At 52.1% G+C, this 13,251-nt stretch overlaps 1 protein-coding gene across 2 annotated transcripts in view; it reads right to left on the bottom strand.

Moving 5' to 3' along the window:
* LOC147123782 (exocyst complex component 6B-like) overlaps positions 1–13,251 on the bottom strand; it is an 860,046-nt gene that overhangs the window by 795,729 nt on the left and 51,066 nt on the right. The window contains exons 2-3 of one of the 2 annotated variants that reach the window (XM_085975954.1): positions 10,766–10,896; positions 8,508–8,634 (exon numbers count right to left, since the gene is read on the bottom strand). The exons of the other annotated variant lie outside the window; for it this stretch is intronic. The gene's annotated coding sequence lies outside the window, so the exon portion shown is untranslated. The remainder of the gene's footprint in view (positions 1–8,507; positions 8,635–10,765; positions 10,897–13,251) is intronic. 2 annotated transcript variants of the gene reach the window in all.

Raw genomic sequence — 13,251 nt, 5'->3', positions numbered from 1 at the left:
GGAAAAATTCACAAATCTCACACAGAACAAAGGTCAGCATTACAACAACTCACAGAATCATAGAATGTTACAGCACAGAAGGAGGCCATTCGGCCCATCGGGTCTGCGCCGGCTCTTTCGAAGAGCAATCCAGTTAGTCCCACTCCCCCCGCTCTTTCCCCATAGCCCTGCAATTTTTTCTCCTTCAAGTATTTATCCAATTCCCTTTTGAAGGCTACTGTTGAATCTGTATCCACCGCCCTATCAGGCAGCGCATTCCAAATCCTAATCACTCGTTGTGTAAAAAAGATTTTCCTCATGTCGCCTCTGTGTTAGCTGGTGTCCACCCATTCCGTTCCCCCCCCCTCTTCTTTCTCATTTCCACCAGCACATTCCTATCAGCTGTCGCGATGTTTAAACAGATAACTGCAGTGGAGTCACTGTTGTAAACGCAGCAGCCAATGTGCGCACAGCAAGCTCCCAGAAACAGCAACATGGCAATGACCAGAGAATCTGTTTCAGTGATGTTGATTGAGGGATAAATATCGGCCCCAGGACACCGGGGAGAACTCCCCTGCTCTTCCTTGAAATGCGTCCACCTGAGAGAGCAGACGGGGCCTCGGTTTAACATCTCATCCAAAAGATGGCACCTGCGACAGTGCAGCACTCCCTCGGTACAGCACATAGAAGATAGGAGCAGGAGTAGGCCATTCGGCCCCTCGAGCCCACTCCGCCATTCAATGCGATCATGGCTGATCATCCAAACTCAGTACCCTGTACCAGCCTTCTCTCCATATCCCTTGATCCCTTTAGCCTTAAGAAATATATCCAACTCCTTCTTGAATATATTTAATGAATTGGCCTCTGCTGCCTTCTGTGGTAGAGAATTCCACAGGTTCACCACTCTCTGGGTGAAGAAATTCCTCCTCATTTCTGTCCTAAAAGGCCTACCCCTTATCCTTAGACTGTGACCCCTGGTTCTGGACTCCCCGACCATCGGGAACATCCTTCCTGCATCTAGTCTGTCCAGTCCTGTCAGAATTTTATAAGTTTCAATGCGATCCCCTCTCATTCTTCTAAACTCCAGCGAGTGTAAGCCCAATCGACCCAATCTCTCCTCATACGTCATTCCTGCCATCCCAGGTATCAGCCTGGTGAATCTTCGCTGAGCTCCTTCCATGGCAAGAACATCCTTCCACATTGATGCAGTGGAGTGTCAGCCTAGATTTTGTGCTCAAGTCCCTGGAGTGGAACTTGAACCCACAACCTTCTGACTCAGAGGCGAGGGTGCTGCCCACTGAGCCCACAGCTGACACACACGATAACTCACTCAATGGAGTAAATTTAGGTTTTCTGGATGTATGAGCGAAAATGAGATCGCCCTTGCAGTAGAATGTAACCAGGAGGGAAAAGGCATTGCACATATAACCTGTGCACAAGGCGAATCTCTATTTTTAGCTCCAAAACAACAACAAACAACAACTTATATTTGTATTCTAAAGTAGAACATTAGTCCAATACGTGAAAACAAATCACAGTCTAGAAACACCCCAACAATATGTGGAGAGACTGGAGAAGCTGGGGTCGTTCTCCTTTGAGGAGAAAGAGTTAAGAGATTTAATGGAGGTGTTCAAAATCATGAGGGGTTTTGGTAGAGAGTAAATAAGAAGAAACTGTTTCCAGTGGCAGAAGGGTCGTTAACCAGAGGGCACAGATTTAAGGTAATTGGCAAAACAACCGGGAGGGGTCGGGGGTTTGGGGTTTACGAGGTGGAAAGATGAGATTTTTTTTTATGCTGTGATCTGGAACGCGCTGCCTGAAAGGGCGGTGGAAGCAGATTCAATATTAACTTTCAAAACGGAATTGGATAAGTACTTGAAAAGGAAAAATTTGCAGGATTATGGGAAAAGAGCAGGGATGGGGGTGGCAAGGAGGGGGGGGCAAATGGGACGAATTGGATAGCTCCTTCAAAGAGCCGGCACAGGCAACGATGGGCCGAATAGCCTCCTTCTGCGCCATATGATTCTACAATACAGCAGAAACAAACACCACAAATGCTGTAAATCGGAAACGAAAACATAAGATTTTGGGTGCCATCTGCAGGATTGACATCTTCAGAGGCTGGTTGACTTGCTGGCATTTCCATTATTTTCCGTTTTCCCAACACTTCGGGGCTGGTATAAACAATTCTTGGTTTAAAGGTTGCTCTGCTTTCCATTGTTCAGTGTCAGCGGGATTGTGCAACAGTGATCAGAAACATCTCAACAGCACCCTGGCCTTTACAAACAAACGTGAATGAGTTGCTTGGTGGCGATGTCCCATTTCTGGCCACAGTGCTGCAGCTGCAGACACCACACGCCCCGCATGCACCCGGCCGCACAGACACCACACGCCCCGCATGCACCCGGCCGCACAGACACCACACGCCCCGCATGCACCCGGCCGCACAGACACCACATGCCCCGCATGCACCCGGCCGCACAGACACCACACGCCCCGCATGCACCCGGCCGCACAGACACCACACGCCCCGCATGCACCCGGCCGCACAGACACCACACGCCCCGCATGCACCCGGCCGCAGACACCACACACCCCGCATGCACCCGGCCGCACAGACACCACACGCCCCGCATGCACCCGGCCGCACAGACACCACACGCCCCGCATGCACCCGGCCGCACAGACACCACACGCCCCGCATGCACCCGGCCGCACAGACACCACACGCCCCGCATGCACCCGGCCGCACAGACACCACACGCCCCGCATGCACCCGGCTGCAGAGAGAGCACACGCCCCGCATGCACCCGGCCGCACAGACACCACACGCCCCGCATGCACCCGGCCGCAGACACCACACGCCCCGCATGCACCCCGCCGCACAGACACCACACACCCCGCATGCACCCGGCCGCACAGACACCACACGCCCCGCATGCACCCGGCCACACAGACACCACACGCCCCGCATGCACCCGGCCGCACAGACAGCACACACCCCGCCGCACAGACAGCACACGCCCCGCATGCACCGACACCACATGCCCCGCATGCACCCGGCCGCACAGACACCACACGCCCCGCATGCACCCGGCCGCACAGACAGCACACGCCCCGCATGCACCCCGCCGCACAGACAGCACACGCCCCGCATGCACCGACACCACATGCCCCGCATGCACCCGGCCGCACAGACACCACACGCCCCGCGTGCACCCCGCCGCACAGACAGCACACACCCCGCATGCACCGACACCACATGCCCCGCATGCGCCCGGCCGCAGACACCACACGCCCCGCATGCACCCCGCCGCACAGGCAGCACACGCCCCGCATGCACCCGGCCAAGGCAGCAAGCGGCCAGCCACGACTCCCGGACTGGAAGCCCAGCAGAGGCGCCTGGGTTAACCTGACCTCCCATTTCCCCCCTCCATGCAGGAGGGCAACAACAGCCTCATCTATGGTGCCATAGAGTTATACAGCACAGAAAGAGGCCCTTCGGCCCATCGTGTCCGCGCCGGCCATCAAGCCCTGTCTAATCTAATCCCATTTTCCAGCACTTGGTCCGTAGCCTTGTATGCTATGGCGTTTCAAGTGCTCATCTAAATGCTTCTTGAATGTTGTGAGGGTTCCTGCCTCTACCACCCTTTCAGGCAGTGAGTTCCAGATTCCAACCACCTTCTGGGTGAAAAAGTTTTTCCTCAAATCCCCTCTAAACCTCCTGCCCCTTATCTTGAAACTATGCCCCCTGGTTATTGACCCCTCTACTAAGGGGAAAAGTTCCTTTCTATCTACCCTATCTATGCCCCTCATAATTTTGTACACCTCAATCAGATCCCCCCTCAGCCTTCTCTGCTTGTCAGCTTGGCTCATTTGGTACCACTGTGGGTCAAGATAGCTGCGAGTGCAAATACCAGGGTCAGAAACCGGGCTACGGTTCAACGGCAGCACCGAGATGCGCCGGAGGTCATTGTTCAGATGAGGCGTCAAACCAAGGTCATCTGACTGTTTAGGTGGATGTAAAAGATCTCACAGCGCTATTCAAATAAGAGCAGGAAGTCTCCTGGTGTCCTGCCGAAATTCATTACTGAACCAACGCCACCAAAACATACCGGGTGGTCTGCCGTCTGTGGTTCATGGCCGAGCTCAAATTGGCTGCCACATTTGCCTACAAAACAGCAATGACGACATTTCAAATAGAATTCATTGACCCATAGAAACATAGGATCAGGATTAGGCCATTCAGCCCTTCGAGCCTGCTCCGCCATTCAATATTATCATGGCTGATCCTCTATCTCAATACCATATTCCCGCTCTCTCCCCATCCCCCTTGATGCCTTTTGTGTCTAGAAATCTATCTATCAACTTCTTAAATATATTCAGTGACTTGGCCTCCACAGCCTTCTGTGGTAGAGAATCCCACAGGTTTACCACCCTCTGAGTCAAGAAATTTCTCCTCATCTCAGTCCTAAATGTCCTACCCCGTATCCTGAGACTGTGGCCCCTCGTTCTAGACCCCCAACCAGGGGAAACATCCTCCCAGCATCCAGTCTGTCTAGCCCTGTCAGAATTTTATACGTTTCAATGAGATCCCCTCTCATTCTTCTAAACTCTAGTCGAATACAGGCCTAGTCGACCCAATCTCTCCTCATATGACAGTCCTGCCATCCCAGGGACCAGTCTGGTGAACCTTCGTTGCACTCCCTCTATGGCAAGTATATCCTTTCTTAGGTAAGGAAACCAAAACTGCACACACTACTCCAGGTGTGGTCTCACCAAGGCCCTTGTACAACTGTAGTAAGATACTTACTTGTACTTCTTGCAATTTAATATACTGTATTCGCTGCTCACGATGCGGTCTCCTCTACATTGGGGAGACCAAACGCACATTGAGTGAACACCTCCGTTCAGTCCGTAAGGGTGACCCTGAGCTTCCGGTCGCCTGTCACTTTAATTCTCCGCTTCACTCCCACTCTGATCTCTCTGTCCTCAGCCTATTGCACTGTTCCAATGAAGCTCAGCGTAAGCTCGAGGAGCAGCACCTCATCTTTCGGTTAGGCACTTTACAGCCTTCTGGACTCAACATCGAGTTCAACAATTTCAGATAATAATCCCTGTGTGGCAGAACCACTGAATGACTCTGGCTGACTGTATATAATTCCCTTTAACGATGTTCTAACACCAGCCTAAACCTGTACCATTGTGTTAGGCATTACTTTGTTTTGTATATAGAGTTTGCATGTACGGGGCGTGGCCCATTTAAGAGCGCGGGAAAACGCAGGCAAACGTGATGACGTCACGTCGCAATCCACGGGGCTGCCCAGGCAGTCCTCGTGGAGTCTCTGATCAGTAAAGACCTGTTTGCTTGTTCCCTGGTGTCAATCTCAGTTATTTATAGGAATTCGTCAATTCCTACACCTGCCCCCATTTTTCATGCTGTATTATTTTTGCCACTCCCATTTGCAACATTTTATCTTTCCTGCCTCTTACATAAGCACAGTATATTCTTTCAATTCCTTCCTCCCCTCCTAAACACACCCCCCCCCGCAGTATTTTGCTATTGTAGTAAGGCTATTGTAGCTCCTGTACCCAAATCCTCCAGTGTTTTTTAGGGGGTCCTCAGAGGCAAAAGGCATTGCTGGTGTCAGCCGTGGTTAAGTTGGTAACACTCTCGCCTCTGAGTCAGTAGCTCGTGGGTTCAAGTCCAACTCTGAAGACCCGAGCGCATAATCCAGGCAGACACCCTCAGCGCAGTGCTGAGGGAGTGCTGCGCTGTCAGAGGTGCCGCTGCCTTTCGGATGAGACACTGAACCGAGGCCCCGTCTGCCCTCTCAGGTGGACGTAAAAAAATCCCATGGATATATTTCGAAGAAGAGCCAGGGGGTGTTCTCAGGGGAGACCAGGCCAATCTTTATCTCTCAACCAACATCACTAAAAACTGATTATCCGGTCATTATCGCATTGCTGTTTGTGGGAGCTTGCTGTGCGCAAATTGGCTGCTGCGTTTCCTACATTGCAACAGTGACTCCACTTCAAAAAGTACTTCATTGGCTGTAGAGCACTTTGGGACATCCAGAGACCGTGAAAGATGCTATAGAAATGCACGTCTTTCTTTTCTTTTGCAGCATCCAGAGTTAGGAACTGGCACAGGTGACTGGGGACGGGTCAAGAGAACCGGGAGGTATGCAACATCCTTCAGAGCAGCAAGATATCACAGAACTGAAAGAGGTTTACGGCTCAGAAAGCCATTCGGCCCATCTCGTCTGTGCCAGCTCTTTGCTTAGACCAATCCTACCGCCCTGCTCACCTCCCACAGCCCTGCATCTTCCTCGACTTCAAAGATTCATCCATTTTTTTCCCTCTTAAGATGCAATGATTCCAATCATTCCCTGTGGCAAAGCATTCTGCGTTCCAATCACCTTTTGCATGAAGGAATTTCTTTTAACCTCCCTCCTCACTCTCTGTGTGACTATTTTCAACTGATGGACCCTCATCACCGAGACCCCAACCAGAGGAATTTCTTTTTTTTTTGGATTCATTCTCGAGATTTGCACATCACTGAAAAGGCCAGCGTTTGTCCTTAGAGGACTGTGTGCAGTATTGGGCTCTACGCTATAGGAAGGGATGTTGAGGCTTTAGAGAGGGTACAGTACAGATTCACTCGGATGCTGCCTGGTGTGAAGAAACACAAAGAAAGACTTGAAAAATTGGGGGGGCTAAATTCGGTTGATTTGCGCCTCCCGTTAGTGCCCTAAGGCGCAAATCAACTAGCGCCTGGGCACAGCGCCGCTAACACCTCCCGCGAAATTCAGCGGGAGGTTAGCGGCAGTGCTAACCATTAGCGCCCCGCGGCGCTGCGCCGACAGCAATGACGTCATCGCCGTGTGCAGCACCCCAATCGTGCCCCGGCTGTAATATTGGATGGCGCCCCACTACTTACCGTCGGACGCTATGTCCGCCGGGGTCAGGGGGGCCTACCTGCGGCTGGGACGGCGCTAGTTAAAGGGGAGGTGGCGGGCGGCCATTTCTGTTGCTGGCCGCCTGCCAGCACCTGCCCCCTCTGCCGTCCCCGGCCCCCCTTAAACCCCCCCGTCGGGTGCCGGCTGCTCTCCGTGAGCACGACACTTCTCAGTGCCGGACTCGTTTGCCGGCACTCCCGATCCCTGGTGGCCCAGCTGGGCGCCAGGACGCACTGCGCCAGGCCCCGCCCCTTTAATAAGGGGAGGAAGGCCTGCAGTACCGCGGCACATAGCGCCGCGATATTGGCTCGCAGCGCCCCAAGAGGGACATGGGACGCTTCCATTAGCGCACCTCCTCCCTCTCGGGGTGCTACCTAGGAAAGTCGGCTGCGGGGGCGCTAGCTTTTTCGTCCCAAAGGGGGCGTTACCCAATTTCTGCCCCTGGATTTTTTTTTTTAATGTGAACAACACAGTATATTGGGAGATCACAGAATCACAGAAACCCCACAGTGCAGATAGAGGCCATTTCGGCCCATCGAGCCTGCACCGACACATATCCCACCCGATCCCCGTAACCCCTGCACCAACACATATCCCACCCTATCCCCGTAACCCCACGTATTTAATCCCCCTAACACTAAGGGTCAATTTATCATAGCCAATCAACCTAACCCGCACATCTTTGGACTGCTAGAAGTGTTTAAAATGATGAAAGTATGGGACAGCACGGTGGCATAGTGGTTAGCACTGTTGCCTCACAGCACCAGGGACCCGGGTTCGAATCCGGCCTCGGGTGACTGTGCAAACTCCACACAGACATTCTCCCCGTGTTTGCGTGGGTTTCCTCCGGGTGCTCCGGTTTCCTCCCACAGTTCAAAGATGTGCGGGTTAGGTTGATTGGCTATGATAAATTGACCCTTAGTGTTAGGGGGATTAAATACGTGGGGTTACGGGGGTCGGGTGGGATATGTGTCGGTGCAGGCTCGATGGGCCGAAATGGCCTCTATCTGCATTGTGGGGTTTCTGTGATTTCTGTGATTCTGTGAAGCAGACTGTTTGCAGTAGTTGGGGGATTGAGAATGAGGGGGGGAACCACAGATACAAGATTAAATGTAAGAGATTTAGAACAGAGGGCAGGAGAAACCTCTTCACACACACCGAGAGTTGTGAGGCTGTGGGATTCACTCCCAGGGTGAGTGGTTGAGGCACAAACCTATGTCAACATTCAAGATTGAATTGGAGAGGAGGGATGAAGGAAAAGGGAATGAAGGGAAGTGGGAAGAGGGCGGGTAAATGTGAATAAGATGATTTGCGCACGGACTGGTTGGACCGAATGGCCTGTTTCCGTGTAGTCTCAACCAACATGGAATAAAAAGCTGGCATCAGTTATGGCGACCATGAAACTGACGGATTGTCGTGAAAACCCATCTTGTTCACTCATGTCCTTTAGGGAAGGAAATCTGCTGCCCTTACCCGGTCTGGCCGATATATGACTCCAGACCCACAGCAATGTGGTTGATTAACTGCCCTCTGAAATGGCCCAGCAAGACACTCTGTTGTACCAACCTGCTACAAAGAAGTATACAAAAAAAATCACTGACTGCAGCAGTTCAAGGCGGCGGCTCACCATCACCCTCTCAGGGGCAATTAGGGATGGGCAATAAATGCTGGCCTGGCCAGCGACGCCCACATCCTGCGAACAAAAAAAAAATAAATCACTAAAAAAAAGAGATTATTTGGTCCTTAATATTAGGACTATTAGCTGACCTGGAGGGTAATCACTGACACGAGCTGCTTGGGAGGAATCGCCTGTTTCCGTGTTACAACGTCTCTGTATTTCTATGCGCAATATGGGAGTCGTGGGGGGTAGAATTGGGTTGCTTTGTGCCTCCCGTTAGTGTCCCGAGGGGGCGATAACGGGGCGCAAAGCACCAGCACCTGGGCACGGCGCCGCTAACACCTCCCACAAAATTCAGCGGGAGGGAGGTTAGCGGCAGCAGTAGCGCCCCACGGCGCTGCGCCTCCGGTGATGGCATCACCGCCATGCGCAGCACCCCGGCTACAAACTTGGCTCGTGCCCCCTGACCTACCGCCGGACGCTATGTCTGACAGGCCCAGGGTGCCGTCTGTGCGGCTGCGGTGGCGCAAATTAAAGGGCAGGTGCCGGGCGGCCATTTTTTCGGCACCTTTTGCCAGCACCCCGCTCCCCGGTGGTCCAGCAGGGCCCCGGGTGCGTGCTGTGCTGGGCCCCGCCTCTTTAATCAGGGGAAGGAGGCCTGCAGTACCGCGGCGCTCCTGCCGACCCGTGTGGCGCTGTTGCGCGTAGCGCCGCGATATTGAATGGTAGCGCCCCAAGAGGGAGGGGTAGCGCTTCTAGTAGTGCCCCGCCTCCTGCATGGCAAGCTACCATTCAACTTCCGGCGCCAGGGGGGGCGGGTGCTAAAAGTTGCGTCCCAGCGACGTTAGCGCCCCCAGGGGGGTCGCGACCCAAATTTTCCCCCGTGGTCCCTTCTGCCTGGACCAGTATAGCAGACACCTTACAACGAGGGTGGGATGTACGAATATCCTGCAAAGTGAATACTCCCGATCAGTGATGCACACAACCCAAGCAATTCGCATAACAGGAAGTGACCTTACCGTCCCAAAAGGTTTGGGGTGGAAAATATTTTGCTGGCTAAACTCTTAAAAATAATCCACAATACTTTATGTTGGCATTTCTCAAGCCACAGCGGTCAGTGAGCTGTCACAAGTGCGTCAAGGTACTCAGTGAGGCACCAGCTTCTTTCCTCCCCCTCCCCAATTTTAATTCATTCTCTGGGGGAGGGTGGGGTCAGGTTAAACTTGGATGTCTCTCCCATACAAAAGGTTGGCAACCATCCCTTCATATAGAATCCAAAACAAGTTTTTCGTTTGAATGAAACTAGGAAACGATAAGCACAATGATAAAATAATCATGGAGCAAACAAGCGTTCAGTTACATTTAACCCTCTGCGTACCCAGTCCTCTCAATAACTTCCAATATAGGAACATAAGAACTAGGAGCAGGAGTCGGCCATTCGGCCCCTCGAGCCTGCTCCACCATTCAATGAGATCATGGCTGATCTTCGACCTCAACTCCACTTTCCTGCACTATCCCCATATCCCTTGGTTCCCTTAATATCCAAAAATCTATCGACTTCTGTCTTGAATATACTCAATGACTGAGCCTCCACAGCCCTCTGGGGTAGAGAATTCCAAAGATTCACCACCCTCTGAGTGAAGAAATTTCTCCTCATCTCAGTCCTAAATGGCCGACCCCTTATTCTGAGACTGTGACCCCTGGTTCTAGACTCCCCAGCCAGGGGAAACATCCTCTCTGCATCTACCCTGTCAAGCCCTCTAAGAATTTTCTATGTTTCAATGAGATCAACTTTAATTCTTCTAAACTCTAGAGAATATAGGCCTAGTCTACTCAATCTCTCCTCAAAAGTGGTGATGAGGGCCAAAACTCCTTAGGACAGTGTTAAATCTCTCCAGACGTCTCTCTCCCTCTCAACCTGCGTATACCAAAAATTTTGCCGACAAGAAAAGGCAGGAAGCACCCGCCTTTAAATAGCGCTCCCCCAGCTCCCCGACGTTAGCGCCTTGAGAGGTGTGTAGCGCCTGGTTTAGCGCTCAAATCACCTCCGGGGCGATAGAGGCGAATTTTGCAGTCAGAGGCGATAATTAGCGCCAGGCGCTAAACTTTGCGCCCGGTCGATATGAGCACCCCAAAATGGGCGATACCCAATTTTTCCCCCCTTCACTCTTATAATTCAATCCCTTTGTAATAATGGCTAACATACCATTTGTAGACTTTCACTAGTTATCTCTCCTGAGTATGTTTCTTGAAGTATTTTTTTTTAATTTTTTTTTTATTTTTTTTTTTTTAATTGATTTATTTTCTCCCTCCATCCCGAAAGGGCTCTGGAGGAATCTAGAACAAAGGAGAAACATCCTTAAAATAAGAGCTAGGCCGTTCAGGGGTGATGTCAGGAAGCACTTCTTCACACAAAGGGTAGTGGGAATCTGGATCTCACTCCTCCTAAAAAGCTGTTGAGGCTGAGGTGGTCAAGTGAACATTTCAAAACTAAAATGGATAGCTTTTTTTTTAAAGCTAAGTGTACTAAACGATATTGAACCACGGCGGGTAGATGGAGTTAAGGTACAGATCAGCCGTGGTCTAACTGGATGGTGGAGCAGGCTTGAGCGGCTCAATGGCCTCCTCCTGTTCCCAAGAGGCTAGGGTTGCTGTTCCACACTGACCACTCTCCCAAGACCTCGCGGAGGTGGCCTTTCTTCACATGTCAGCTTGACCCAGTGTTGCTGCTGTCACTTGAGTTGGGAGGTGGTAGGTTTAAGCCCCACCCCAAGGCTTTGACAAGTGGCAAGTAACATTCGCACCACACAAGTGCCAGGCAATGACCATCTCCAACAAGCGAGACTCTAACCATCTCCCCTTGACATTCAATGGCATTACCATCGCTGAATCCCCCACTATCAACATCCTGGGGGGTTACCATTGATCAGAAACTGAACTGGACCAGCCATATAAATACTGTGGCTACAAGAGCAGGCCAGAGGCTGGGAATTCTGCGGCGAGTGTCTCACCTCCTGACTCCCCAAAGCCTTTCCACCATCTACAAGGCACAAGTCAGGAGTGTGATGGAATACTCTCCACTTGCCTGGATGAGTGCAGCTCCAACAACACTCAAGAAGCTCGACACCATTCAGGATAAAGCAGCCCACTTGATTGGCACTCCATCCACCACCTTCAACATTCACTCCCTCCACCACCGGCGCACTGTGGCTGCAGTGTGTACCATCTACAAGATGCACTGCAGCAACTCGCCAAAGCTCCTTCAACAGCACCTTCCAAACCTGCGACCTCTACCACTTAGAAGGACAAGGGCAGCAGACGCATGGGAACATCACCACCTACAAGTTCCCCCTCCAAGCCACACACCATCCTGACTTGGACCTGTATCGCCGTTCCTTCACTGTCGCTGGGCCAAAATCCTGGAACTCCCTTCCTAACAGCATTGTGGGTGTACCTACACCATATGGACTGCAGCGGTTCAAGAAGGCGGCTCACCACCATCTTCTCAAGGGCAATTAGGGATGGGCACTAAATACAGGCCTAGCCAGCGACGCCCACATCCCATCAATGAATAAAAAAAAATTTTAAATCCAGGGTGACACTTCCAACGGAGCACTGAGGGAGTCTTGCATTCTCTGAGGTGCTGCCTTTCAGAGGAGATGTCAAACCGAGGCCCTGTCTGCCCGTTCGGTTGGAAGTAAAAGATTCTGTTACACTATTGGCAGAAGAACAGAGGAGTGCCCCGGGTGCCCTGGCCAACATTCCTCCCTCAACCAAAAACAGATTAACCGGTCGATGTGGGATCTTGCTGTGCATTAATTGGCTGCCACATTTGCCACTGCACTTCAAACGCAAGTTATTGACTGTGAAGCGTTTTGGGACACCTAAGGAGATGTTACTTAAATACAAGGCTCTTTCTTTCTTCCATAGTCTTGGCAGGTGATTCATCCTGGGGGTGAGGAGAGCAGGTCCCAGCCAAGCCTGCTCGCATGAGGACAGGAGCAGGATCAGCTGGGCCACATCCAAGCAGAGACGGCTCTCAAGAGCAGCAACACTGCTGAATTTTTTTCCCCCTCTCCTTAGGCCATCTCTGACCGCGGCACCTTCTGATCTGTGTAGCTTTGTGCTTTGCTGTGTATAACAAATGAGCGAGCTGAGTTGCATTGTTATTAACCCCTGCATGGCTCACCATTCCCAAACCAAAGGGGCAGGCAGCTCACCCAACATTTCCAGGAGGACAAGCAACCCACACAGGTAGGAACCAAGTCGTACAGTTCCAACCTGCAGGAACTGGCAGACAATGCATGCAGTATGCACCAAGCTGCAGGGCGGGCAGGCAAAGCATGCACCACTGCACCATCCTGCAGGGCGGGCAGGCACTGCATGCACTACTGCACCATCCTGCAGGAAGGGCAGGCACAGCATGCACTACTGCACCATCCTGCAGGAAAGGCAGTCAATGCATGCACTACTGCACCATCCTGCAGGGCGGGCAGGCACCGCATGCACTACTGCAACATCCTGCAGGAAAGGCAGGCACAGCATGTACTACTGCACCATCCTGCAGGAAAGGCAGGCAAAGCATGCACTACTGTACCATCCTGCAGGAAAGGCAGGCCAAGCATGCACTACTGCACCATCCTGCAGGAAAGGCAGGCACAGCATGCACTACTGCACCATCCTGCAGGAAGG

The sequence above is a fragment of the Somniosus microcephalus genome, chromosome 2 (assembly GCF_052327205.1).
Source record: "Somniosus microcephalus isolate GS21.2 chromosome 2, FLI_Smic_1.0, whole genome shotgun sequence".
Classification (NCBI taxonomy): Eukaryota; Metazoa; Chordata; class Chondrichthyes; order Squaliformes; family Somniosidae; genus Somniosus; species Somniosus microcephalus.
Note: the sequence above shows the minus strand (reverse complement) of the source record. Positions and strands in the feature narration are given on the sequence as shown.